This window comes from Nelumbo lutea, chromosome 8, assembly GCF_056320005.1.
Source record: "Nelumbo lutea isolate HS-2025 chromosome 8, American lotus-T2T, whole genome shotgun sequence".
Taxonomy (NCBI): Eukaryota; Viridiplantae; Streptophyta; class Magnoliopsida; order Proteales; family Nelumbonaceae; genus Nelumbo; species Nelumbo lutea.
The window spans coordinates 38075976-38089625 of record NC_142691.1 but is presented as its reverse complement, the minus strand read 5'-3'; the positions used below and the strand labels follow the sequence as shown (position 1 = coordinate 38089625).

The window sequence follows — 13650 nt, the reverse complement described above, 5'->3', positions numbered from 1 at the left end:
ATGAGATTTAGATTTGGAAACTTCCTAATTAGATTAGGAGCTGGCTAATCTAATCTGCAGATAAGATAAGGATTATCCCTTATCTTAAAGGGACTTCAATCCATATATGATTTGGGTTAGCAACTCCTAATGGGATTAGGAGGTGATCCCTTTAAGTCTATAAAAGGAATAAGGGGCGGCAGCCTTTAGACATCCAACACACTCACCAGCAACAGTCTTGTCTTCAGAGTTGAGATCATAGAAGAGAGAATTCTGCACCCTACAAATACTCTCTAGCCGCCTCCTTCCTACAGCCACTGCCTATAGCAGTTCGATTTCCATTCCTTGGGAGAAGTCAAGATTGGATCTGGATTCCAATCTTTTGGAGAAAAGATTGGTAGGAGTTGTATTCACAAGCCATTTAGGTGATTCTTGGGAAGAATCAATTTCTTAGGAAGAACACTGCTGATTCTGCCCTACCCTACACTGCGCCATCTTCAGTGGGAGCAGATTTTGGTTCCTACCTTGGGCGTGAACACCTCCATTGAGAGATATTGTTTCTCTGTATCATATATTATTTCTCTCTCCTCCTTTTGGTTTAGATCTGGTTCAGTTTATGGTTCAAAAATGATCTTTGAAAATATGATTTTCTAAATAGGGAATTCGATTCTAAGTTGAAGGGAGAGAAAAATTTTTCAAATTTGCCCCCTTTATTCCACATTCTTGGGGGTCCATGTGATGGATTTCCTATCCCTTCACCTGTCACTATGATCACCCACTCAGATGAATTCTTAGACTGTCCCAACATACCCAGGTTTTGACCCCCGCTAAGGATCTCATAGATTGATACATCAAAGACAGCACAATCCGACACATAGTGTAGTATCATACTCGAGTCTAGGGGTCGGGTGTAACTTTCCAGTTTTGCCCATCAATCTCCAAGGTCCAGGGCAATACTGGAAATCTGGTCCAGTTCATAGATTCAATTAATTCTACACTATATGTGCCTAGGGTCTCACCCTAACAGTTGAGACAGGTTACCCTAACCGACTTGGTGGCCCCACAGTGTCAGCCTTATTAGGATTAGGTCTCCCCAGACCGACCCACTAGCTGTGAACATTCTAAACTAACACGAGTCTCATTAAGTATCCAGTTTAAGAGGATTACACAAAAACAGTGGCTTAGTCAATGGGTCTATCACATTCTCTGTTGATGCCACCTCTTAACATCATTCTCCCATAGGTCCAGCATTGTCACACAACAGTGGAATGGGTGATGTGCTAAATTCCAAATTTATGAATGAATACCTTCATTGACAAGGCAGCCTCACATACGACAATGTGTTCAGCTTGGGTTGTGGACTGTTAATTTGTTACTTAGGACCCCTGTTTGCTGACATTCAAGAAATAGCACATGATTCTATCGTGAAAACATATCCAGATGTAGACTTTCTATCATCTGGATCTGACTGGAAATCGACATCTGTATACCCTAGGATCTATAGTGAGCTACCGTCAAATACTAGACAAAACTCTTTTGTCCTTCGAAGGTACTTAAGTATGTTCTTCACAGCACTCCAGTACTCCTGCCTGTGGTTGTCCTGAGCAATGTCAAGACGAGTTTACAGCATGGCATACATGATGCTCCCTACTGCAGAGGCATAGGGAACGTCTTTCATGCCATCAATCTCTATAGACATCTTCTTGGAGAGAGTGTGTCTAAAAAGAACATTTCCTTTCTTGGAGTTTTCCATGCTATATCTTTTGACTATTTTGTCAATATAAGCAGATTGGGATAATCCTATTATCTGCTTTGATCTATCTCTATAGACTCGAAGACCCAGTATATAGGAGGCTTCTCCAAGGTCTTTCATGGAGAATTGCTGTGAAAGCCATACTTTCACCATAGTTAACATTCTTACATCATTTCCAATGAGTAGAATGTCATCTACATACAAAACCAAGAAGGTGACCTTATCTCCACTGTACTTCCTGTAGACACAGGGTTCATCCAGATTCTACTCGAAGTCAAACGATTTGACAGCAGAGTCAAAACGGATGTTCCAACTTCTAGAATCTTGCTTAAGTCCATAAATGGATCTATTAAGTTTACATACCATGTTTTCCTGACCTGCAGCAATGAAGCATTGCGGCTGCTACATATAGATATCTTCAGTAAGATCTCCATTCAGGAATGCCATTTTGACATCCATCTACCAAATCTCATAATCATGGTATACTGCTACAGCTAGCAGGATCCTAATGGATTTAACCATGGCCACAGGCGAGAAGGTTTCCTTATAATTGATGCCCTCTTTCTAAGTGTACCCTTTCGCCACCAGATGAGCTTTGAAGGTCTCAACCCTACCATCGAGGCCTTTCTTCCTCTTGTAAATCCATTTGCAACCGATTGCTTTTACCCTCGAGGGTGGATCAACTAGAGTGCAGACTCCATTGGTCTCCATTGAGTCCATCTCTACTCTCATGGCCTCCACCCACTTCTAAGAATCTATGTCCAACATAGCTTCTGTATAAGTCACGGGATCCTCCTCACTAGTCAAGGTTTGCACAAGGTAATTATCCTGGTCATAACCATAATGGACTGGTGGCCTGGATACCCGAGTGGATCTTCTAGGTTGGTCTCTACGTGGAACTTGTCAGGCACCTCCCATTACTCCTGAGCTCTCCTCATCAAGAACAACTTCCTAACAATGGGTGTCTAGGATATAGTCGATTTCCAAGAATTGCGCATTTCGATTACAAAACATAGAATAGGTAACCTACTGAGCCTTTTGGGTAGCGTACAAATAGGCAACGACTGGTCTTGGATTCCAACTTGTCTGCACTTGTTCTTTTAACGTGCTGGAAAACACCAAATCTTCAAGTGTCTAACACTTGGTTTCTTTCCAGTCCAAAGTTCGTATGGAGTATTCAGAACCGATTTGGTTGGAACCCAATTCAGCATGTAAATCGCAGTCTCTAATACATAACCCCAAAAGGATGTGGGTAACTCTGAGTGTATGAGAAGTGACCAGACCATATCTAATAAGGTCCTATTCCTCCTCTCTGAAACACCATTAAGTTGTGGTGTAGCAGGAGGAGCTAATTGTGATACTATCCCTTTTTCTTTTAAGTAGTCCCTGAATTCGTCAGAGAGATACTCGCCACCTTGATCTGATCGAAGGGCTTTAATTTCTCACCCTAACTGTTTCTCGACCTCTTGTCTAAACTCTTTGAGCTTTTTAAAGGATTCAGACTTGCGTCTCATTAGGTACACGTAATCATATCGTGAAAAATCATATGTGAAGGTGATGAAATACACATGTTGATTTCGTGTCCTAACACTCAGGGGACCACATACATCCATATGTATTAGGTCAAGCATGCCTATACATCTTTCAGGCTTACCGTTAAATGGCCGTTTCATCATCTTGCCTTATAGGCAAGGCTACAGGTGGGAAGATCTTCTACAATTAGAAAATCCAAAGGACCATCCTTTACCAACCTTGTGATTTGGTCAACACCGATGTGGCCAAGTCGGTAATGCCACAAATACGTGGGATTAACTGTATCACGAGCTCTCTTCTTGGGGTTTTCAGCCGACGTAGTTTTTGTTATATTAGTTTCTAGAGAAGGATGTAGAACATAGAGACCGTTCTCCAGTTCCCCGTATGCGATGAATCTGTTATTTCTTTTAATTGTAATCGTATTACTAAAGAAGATAGAATAACCATCTGCACATAGTTTTGGGACAGAAATCGAATTTCTCCTTAAATTTTGTACATAAAGACAATCTCTCAGTACAATAGTTTCTTCTCTAAAAAGTAACTCCACAATACCTATGGCCGCGGCTGCAACAGTTGCAGTAGTTCCCAAGTAGAGTGTGACTTCTCCTTCACTCAGCCTTCTGCTTACCTTGAACCCTTTCAGTGAGTTACAGGCATGAGTTGAAGCCCCAGAGTCAATACACTAGGACGCAGAAGCTACCAACAGACTGGTTTCTATAACACAAGTTTCAAAATTACCTTTCTTTGATTCCAGGTAGGCAAGACAGTTTCTTTTCCAGTGGTCGGTCTTCTTGCAGAAGTGACAGGCATCCGATGCTTTGTCTTTCTTCTGCTTCTTGCCCTTAGTGGCTTTCTTCTGAGGCTTCTTTGCCTTCCTCTTTCTCTTGCTTGTCTTGCTAGCTTCAACAAGCATAGCTATAGGCTCATCCTTTCTAATCAGTTCTTCAGCTCTTTGCAGCATATTGCTGAGCTCTTGTAGGCTGACATTCAGCTTGTTCATGTTATAGGTCATGATGAATGGATTAAAGGAAGGAGGCAAAGAATTAAGGATAGCATCTATCTGGGTCACAAGGTCCAGTTCGGATCCAAGAGCTTCCAGTTCATTGATATATCCCATCATCGAAAGACAATGGTCGTGAACTTGTTGGCCCTTTGTCATTTGTGCGGTCATGAACTATTTCAAGACCTTCTGTCGAGTAGAACGATTCTGCTCTTCATACATCGTCCTGAGACTGTCCAATATGTCATTGGCAAGTTCGATCTGATCGAACTGCCTCTGTATTGGGTTATCCAAGGAGGTAATGATGTAACATAGGGCAAGAGAGTTTTTCTCCTCCTATTCCTGATAGTCTCTCCTTGGGCCTTAGAAGCCCTATCACCTAGACGCTCCGGGGCAGGATTCTTTGCCACTTTGTCTAGCTTTTCAGAAGCTAGGACCAACATAAGGTTCCTATACTAGTCGGCATAGTTTGGATACTTCAACTTGTTGTCATCAAGCAATTTTGCAAATGATCCATTTCCCATTTTCTGATAAAAGAGCAAACATCAGTCCACAAACATATTTGATTCATGTTCGTTTCATAGATATGGATTTTAATCTACGTTCCATTTCCATTTATTCATCTTTGAGATTTCCCTCCTTTCTCAGTGATGGAGACTACGGGTTGTCTCTGGAAATGTGGGAGATCACATAGAGTGCATGGAGCCAACTGTTTTAGTTGCATAACCCTACCACCTTTCTGTGAAGGATCATATCCACTCATCATATGAGTTTTCCCTTTGGCCTCTGTCAGACAAGGTCCAGAGCCGTTTTCAGGTAAACCTTTCTGTCCAGTGAGTGCTTACCCATCATATTCGTGAACACCAAGGTATCGTGAGAGAGTTCCCATTTTCTGGTGAAGCCCCTCCCACATCGGTCTATGATGCCCCTATCATCTTATGAAACACTTAGACAAGCCCAACGGCAAATGGATAGTCCATTTTATGGTGCGTTTCCTCATTACTGAAGGACCCATCTTCATGCTAATGATGAAAGGCCTTTAGAGAGTTCATCATAAGAATCTCCCTATCACATGCACTCATATTAGTTAGAGGGAACAGTTAATTATGCCCTGGTTCTAATTTTAGGTCAAACCAAAGTGGCTCCCACTGACTTTCACAAAGCCAGATTTCGGTGGGCCTAAATCAGCTAGGGTTCCGTACGTGATCTCTTGATGAGGTGTGGGATACCACTGAGGGAGGTCATCCAAAGACCAAAAAGGACACCATGGCAATGATGTGCGTTCAGCCATGGTGTGCACAAGAGCCACTGTCGATTGAGCATGGGCCAAGCACTTATGGCCCATGTACGTAGCACATCACACATCCATACATCTAATGCAGGAATAAATTGATCCAATAAATTAATCATCTGTAAGGCCCATTTGAAGACCATTTTAAATCCATAATATTAACCATTAATATTATCTAGGTATATGGGTCGAATGGTTCAGCCCATATAGCTTTAAGTTTTAAGTGGGCTTTTAAAAGTTTTAACTATTTAAAACTGAGCCTTTATAGGTTGGGCCAAATTAACCATTTAATTAAATATCAATCCTTAGGCCCATTAGTGGGAAAATTAGGGCTGACTTTCAGCCTTGATTAAACCCTAGATTCGGTCCAAACAGTTTGAACCAATCTTGGTTCGAATGGGTCTAGGGCTTGATCTTTAATTAAATCTTTAATTCAAGAAAATAATCTAAAATTAAATACTGATAAAAGAAAATCAAGAATCAGTCAAACAGGGCTGTTCGCACAATACATCCTACAAAACAGAGGTTAGATCACAGTTTGCAATTTCATAAACTGCAAATCGTAGATTGTAATTCTCCCATCTGCGAAATCTCCTTTTCTGCACCGCCATCTTTGATCCAAAAATAAATAAAAATTCTATTTCTATTAATGATTACATCCGATCAAATACCTATACATTTAGTCTAAAAGTAAAAAAAAAAATTATTTACAGACCAAATGTAATAAATAAATCAAGAAATTGCAAATCTTGCAGTTTTTCCTACACAAACCAAGAACTCGATCTCCTCTTGTACGAACAGCCCATAAATCAAGAAAATCATGAAGAATAGTTCTAAATAATAATCAGATTTATATAAAATTCATTTCAGATTATTTGCCCATTAATTTTTGGGAACAAATTTCCCAAAACCCATATGTGCGCAAGTCGGGTAGAACACCTTCTACCCATTTGCTCAGGTTCAGATCTGAAACAAATTGGTTCAAGATTTGAACCATGGCTCTAATACCACTGAAGGGGATGAGAGATCCATTGTATGGACGCCCAAAGATTGTGGAACCTGGTAACCTCCTGATAAGATTAGGAGTCAGCTAACTTAATCTGCAGATAGGATTAAGATTATCCCCTATCTAAATACTGATTTGGATTGGGATAACTCCCAAATTAGGACGTTTCTTAATCAAGAAGAAAGAGGAGAAAACCCTAACAGAAATATCAGATTTCAAACTAGGGTTGGTATGCAAGAAATACCTCTTGCGAATTGAGATTTGATCTCAAATAGATTCCAGAGAGAAGAGACACAGTACAGCCCTCTTCGTCCCTAGATTTCTCCTCCAGCAGCCACAATTCCCTGTTGCAAGATTGGATCTTTGCAGCAATAGGAAGTCGAGAAGTCAGTTCTTGACAACAGTCTTACAAGAAAGACTAAAAAGATTTGGTGTTCAAAGTTTCTAGACAATTCTTGTGAAGGATTCTGTGTGTAGGATGCACCCTACTGGTTTTGTTCCATCCACAGCTGTGTCATCTTCAGCAGGAGCGGATCTTGGTTTCTTCTTTGGGCGTGAACACCAACTTTGGGAGATATTGTTTCTCCAGATCAGGTATAATTCTTCCTGTTTCATTTTGGTTCAGATCTAGTTTGATTATTGTTCAAGTAGAATCCCTGAATATTGTATTCTATATTTAGGGAATATGATTCCTAGTTGGAAGAAGGTAGGAAAATTTTTGAAATTCGCCCACCCATTCCGCACACTTCATGGCATCCATTAGATGGATCCTACCATTCTTTCAGTGGTATCGAGCCCCAGGTTCAAATCTTGAACCAAAAGAAAATCAGATCTGAACCTGCGCAGACGGACAGAAGATGTTCTGCCAAGATTTGCACAGAGTGCTTTCTTTTTTTTTTCAAGAAATTGTTTCTTGTTAAGGGCGATTGACCTAAAATTAATTTTTGTTAAATCCAAAATTTATTTAGAATTGTTCTTTATTTATTTTTGATTTAATAGACTAATCGAATCTGGAGATCTAAGTGCAGTTTTGGCGCAGATGGTCTGCACACCTTTTTTCATTTATTTTATTCAATTCGATCTGTAAATAATTTTTTTATTTTTCTAGACTGAATGTATAGGATTTGATCAAGGATGTAATTAATTAATAGAATTAGGATTTCCGTTATTTATTTTTTTGATTAAAGAAGAAGGAAGAAGATGGCGGCGCTGGAGATTTGCAGATAGAGAAATCGCTTCCTGCGATTTACAGTTTATGAAACTGTAACATTAGTGATTAACCTCTGTTTTGCAGGTGGTGTGAACAGTCCATAGTTGATTTTTATTTGTTAAAAATCAAGATTATTAATTTCAGATCTTTCATGAATTAATTCTTGAATTGAAAATCAGTTTTGGACCATTTCGGACTAGATTGGACCAAAACTGTTAGGACCAAATCTGGGGTTCGAAAGGGGCTATTTTTCTATCCATATTTCTCACACTTGTTGTACCAAATCTGATGTTCAACTACAGGGATTAATTTGGCCCACCTATAAAGCCCAGTTTTAAAGGGTTAAAACTGCAAAAGCCCATTATTGTGAGAAAAGTTGTATGGGCCGAACTGCTAACTGCAATTCAGCCCATACACCTAGTAGACATTAATTGTTAATGCTTTGGTTTTTTTTTAAAAGGGCTATTTGATGGGCTTTACAGCAGGTAATTGATTGGATCAATTCCTCCTTTACATGTGATGTTTAGATGTTTGATGTGTTGCGACCATGGGCCATAAGCACTTGGCCCATTGATGAACTTACAATTTATCTATAATTTTTTAGGACTTTAGCATGGATTTTTATGCCGGTTTTATTAATTTTTGCCTTAATTTAGCTTAATGCTAAGAATAAGTTCAGGGATAATTAATCCAAGAAAATGAAAGAAAAAGGCAAGAAAAGAAGGTTCAAAAAGACCAATTTTAATCCAGCCCGGTCGTGGAAGCAAGAGAGAGCACTTCGGCCCAAGAAGAGCAAGTGAATTTCTTGAGAAAACCCAAGAAAAGAAAGCCTAGCTATGAGTAGAATTCGGCCCAGCAAGAAAGGCCCATTCTCAGCCCAAAAGAGCAGCTCAATGTATAGCTATCATGTGCTAAGAGAGAGCCTAAGTGCAGCCCAAATAGTAGCCCTTAGGAGGCTTTCAAGAGAGCTCTAGAAAGTTCAAGAAAGGGGTGTAATACACCCCATTCTAGAGGCTTCAAGAAGGGGCAAGAGCCCCCTTGAAAAACTATATAAGGAGGCCTCTAGGAGGGGGGAGAGGTGTTCAATTGCTTGAGAGGAAGGCTCTCCCACTCTTAGAGGTTCGGCCACCTTGAGAGAAGAGAAGAGAAGAAGGCTAGGCGCAAGGAAGAAGAAGAAGAAGGGCTGAAGGAAGTTCAAGACAAGCAAAGTAGAAGAGAAGGTGAGTTTGAATTGAGGGTTTGTGATTCAAAGATCTTTTGTAATAAATCAATTGTAGTTCATTCTCTTTTGATTCGAATTTAGTTTCTTTGTTATATTTTCTTTCTTCTTTCTCCTTTTTTCCATTCTTCCTTGATGTATTTCAGCTTGTAAAATTTCAGTTCAGCAATCTAATTCTTTTTTATTCATTCAAATGGTCATGAATTGTACTTGAAGTTTCTTGAATAAGGGTGTTATTGTAGATTAATTCGACCAACTAACCTTCAAAACTCAGATCTGAATTCTCAGATCCGATATTGCAAGATCTGAATTGCTTGAAAGAGAATTCAGATCTGCAATTTTCAGATTGGTCGAATTAATCTACAGCTTGGAATTCCTAGAGTGCTTGAGAGAGACTCTAGGAATTTAGATCTACTATTCAAGAACTGAATTGAGTGCAAGGTTAGAGATAACTTGCACAATTCAGATTTGAATTGATGCCTTAGAAGTGTTTGAAGAAATGCATGCATGGGGATTAGATTCTTGCTAGAAATAGAAGAACCGTCACTCATGCATAGGATGAACATGCGCTTGAGAGAGGCTGTTCATGACCTTGGGGTTTCACCAAACCAAGGCTCAATCATGATTTATTCGAATGATCCAAATTGATAGATTGCTGAATTCTGAGATTGACATTTACTGCTTACTCTTCTAACCTGATTTGAAGGCAATTGGGCCAATGATTTAGATAGATTTTAATTTAGGATTTTTTTAGCTTTCATTAAAGTTTTGATTTATTTGTTGATCAGATAAGAAGTGCTCAATTTAGTATTGGTAATTATTTTCTAAATCCTCATGGGAACGATACTTCACTCACTACTTTATTACTTGAACGGCTAGTGCACTTGCTAGTGTCACAATGAGCCACACATCATGTTTTTGGCGCCGTTGCCGGGGATTTAGGGAAACAATATTAGGAAACATTGAGCATTCTTAATCTGATCTCATTCAGCATTGCATTCATAGTTGGTTTAATTTGCTAACTTTTTCATTTCAGCTTGGACTGCAACTGCTGTACTACTGTAATTGTGTTTTAGTAGATTACTTTCTCTTCCCTATTTCAGTTTAATTTTAATAAAGGGAGACCTGTTTTCCTTTCTATCTTGAAGTTATTGTCTTCTAAAAGAAAAAAAAAATTGAAAACATGAGTGTTGCAGATCTGAGTTGCATTCGGCACTCAGATCTGCCATTGCAGAACTGCAATACTCAGAAAAAAAAATCTGTTCTCAGCCCTTTATTATTCTTTTCTTTCATTACAAAAAGAAAAAAAATATATTTAAATAGTGAAAAAAAAGAGAGAGAGAGAGAGAACCATATAACCGAAAGAATGGAAACCAAGGATTCGGATCAGAACTCAGATCTGAGTTCAGATCTGAGTTCTGCTGTAGCAAATTTGCAATAGTTCAGATCTTAGTTCCCTTGAATTCAGACCTGAACTAATATAAATTCAAAGGGTAATTGGGGGTTATCTTCACCCCAATACACCCTAGAACAAATCTGCTATCTCTATAAAACAATTGGATAGCATTGGGTAAAGAAATTCAGATCTGAAATCACCCAGATCTGAACTGGGACTGTGAACAGAGCAGGATAGAGGGCAGACTTTGCAATGTTAGATAACTTGTACTATGATTTATTTTTTTTTTTTTTGAGCTGATTTGGTTGAGAAAAAGTGTGTTTATTTTGAGGAAAAGAATAGCATGAGAGCTTTCAGATCTGAACTTCAAATCTGACTTTCAGATCTGAACTTCAAATCTAACTTTCAGATCTGAAACTCAAATCTGCTAGATTCAGATCTGAGTTCAGCTAATTGCAGGTCTGCATTCTGCTAGGTTCAGGTCTGAGTTCTGAACTCAAACCTGAACCTACTCAATTATGACTGATATTTTGATACATCAGACTTGTCTCATGGCTGAAAATGTAGCAAAGAATGAAAGAAATTTGATGTGAACTCAAACTTGGGGTCAGATCTGAGTTCAGTTGGTTGCAAATCTGCTAGGTTCAGATCTGAGTTCATCTGAACTCAGACCTGAACCTACTCAATTCTGATGAGAATTTGGCACCCCATTCACAATGTGAGATATCAGATTAGCTTCAGGGATCAAAGGGTAGCAAGGAATGAAAAATATTTGAAAGAATGATATGTAAGCCTTCAGATCTGAACCTCAGATTTGAGCTCAGATTTGAACTCAGCTAGTTGCAGATCTGAAGGCATGTGGGTTCAGGTTTGAGTTCAGATGAACTCAAACCTGAACCCACTCTATTCTGATGTGAATTCGGGTAGTAACAACACCATTTGATGCATCAGACTTGCCTCATTGATGAAATATAAGCCATGAATGGTAAAATCAGATCTGAATTACATGAGAATTTGAGGCAGTATGAGTACATGATCTGAAATTTCTTTGAACTTGATGTTTTGTTATCTTTTAAATCTCTTGCACCCAATCTGAATTGATGTTTGGATTAGATCTCTTGCAGCAGTTAACAATACCAAACATTGCAGATCTGATTTTTCAGGTCTTAGCAAGTGTTTGATATGCATAAGCTATACAGGTTTGGGCTTGAAATGTAGAGCTTAAAATCCTTAAACCAAGCCTAACTCTGATATCAGCCCTAACGCATCACAGATTTGGTAGATGTATATTGCAGTGTATACCAATGAGTGTGTATGAGATATATAGCTCAGATCTGAATTATTATTTGTTAATTTCTCTGGACTAACAATACCAAAGACTTGTAGATCTGAACTCAACTAAATTGGGTCTGAATTCAGATGTTGCAATCGATGGATGTAGATAAAGGAATCTTGAATAAGATGATTGGTTTAAATCTGCTTTTAGTATAATCGGCTTCATTTATTCATGATAGGATGTAGGTTTTTGTATTCCAATAATTCACTTTACATTTTCAGTGTGATAGGATTAGTTATTTATTTTCTTTTGTAAATATTGGCCTTTTTATTGCTTTGACCTTAACAGTTTATGACAAGCAGACCTGAACTGGAAGAGATCCTTTACGACCCGGAGATTGAACGGACTCTCCGTGTCCGTTTAAGAGCTGCTAGGCAAGTCAGACAAGAAGCACAAGAAGCTCAAGAAGCTCAAGAAATGGCTGAGCAGAGGACTATGATGGACTATGCCAAACCCACTCTCACTGGAGCTGCCTCCAGCATTATCAGGCCCAATATTGCTGCTAACAACTTTGAGATCAAACCTGCCATCATACAAATGATTCAAAACACGGTGCAATTCTGTGGATTGGCCCACGAAGATCCCAATGCACACATTTCTAACTTTTTAGAAATTTGTGACACCTTCAAACACAATGGGGTAAGTGATGATGCCATTAGGTTGAGGTTATTCCCATTTTCTTTGAAGGATAAAGCCAAAGCATGGCTGAATTCATTACCGACAGGATCAATAGCTACGTGGGATGAAATGGCCAGCCGTTTTCTCTCTAAATATTTTCCCCCTTCTAAAACTGCTAAAATGAGGAATGACATCACTACTTTTTTCCAGCAAGAGGGGGAATCTTTATATGAGTCATGGGAACGATACAAGGAGTTGTTAAGGAGAGTTCCTCACCATGGCCTCCCCATTTGGCTGCAAGTGCAGACTTTCTATAATGGTCTTACTGACTCAAATAAGACCATATTAGATGCTGCAGCCGGAGGATCCATAAATAATAAAACTCCTAAGGTTGCCCATGCACTTATTGAGGAAATGGCAGCCAACAACTATCAATGGCATTCGGAAAGAACTCAAACTAGGAAGCAGCAAGGCTTGCATAATGTTGACAATTATACAGCACTATCTGCACAATTAGGAGCACTCAATAAGAAAATAGATGAAATGCAGATAGCTGCCATGCATGTGCAGCCTCTTAATTGTGAATTGTGTGGGGGAGGCCACATCAGTACAGACTGCCAAGTTGGCAATCAGTTCAGACCATCTACTGAACAAGTTGACTATGTCAGCAATTCGTCAAGACAGCAGGGTTACCAGAGTCACCATACTTTTCATCCAGGATGGAGGGGACATTCAAACCAGTCCTGGCCAAATCAGCGAACTTCCAAGCCGTTCCACCAGACTTATCATCAGCCTGAACCAAAATCCAATTTGGAGGAACTGATGACAAAATTTATAGCAGGTGCAGAAACTAGGTTCCAGAACCAAGAAGCCTCAATCAAAAACCTGGAAAACCAAGTGGGGCAATTGGCACAATTAATCTCTTCCAGACTGCCGGGAACTCTTCCAAGCAACACTAAAGTGAATCCATGAGAGCAGGTACAAGCTATTACCTTAAGGAGTGGAAAAGAATTGCCTGAGGTAGAAAAGAAGAATTGAGCTAAATCCAAGGCAGAAACAAGCCTTGGGACCAGACAACAGAAGACGGAACAACCAGAAGCACAACAAGGGATGCACCAACAACCACAAGTTCCATTCCCTAATAGGCTGAAGCAACAAAAATTGGAGAAGGAATTTGGTAAGTTTCTTAAAATATTTAAAAGTTTACATATTAATATTCCTTTTGCTGATGCTTTAGCCCAGATGCCACACTATGCAAGGTTTTTGAAGGAATTATTGGCAAACAAAAGGAAACTGGGAGATGTGGCTA

The 13650-nt window shown here is 39.3% G+C and overlaps 1 non-coding gene across 1 annotated transcript; it reads right to left on the bottom strand.

The window, feature by feature from the left end:
- Nucleotides 1-12518: 12518 nt before the first annotated feature.
- On the bottom strand, nucleotides 12519-12625 carry LOC148843856 (small nucleolar RNA R71). The gene has a single exon (XR_016103902.1). It is a non-coding gene; the product is annotated as a small nucleolar RNA R71 (small nucleolar RNA).
- Nucleotides 12626-13650: the final 1025 nt, after the last annotated feature.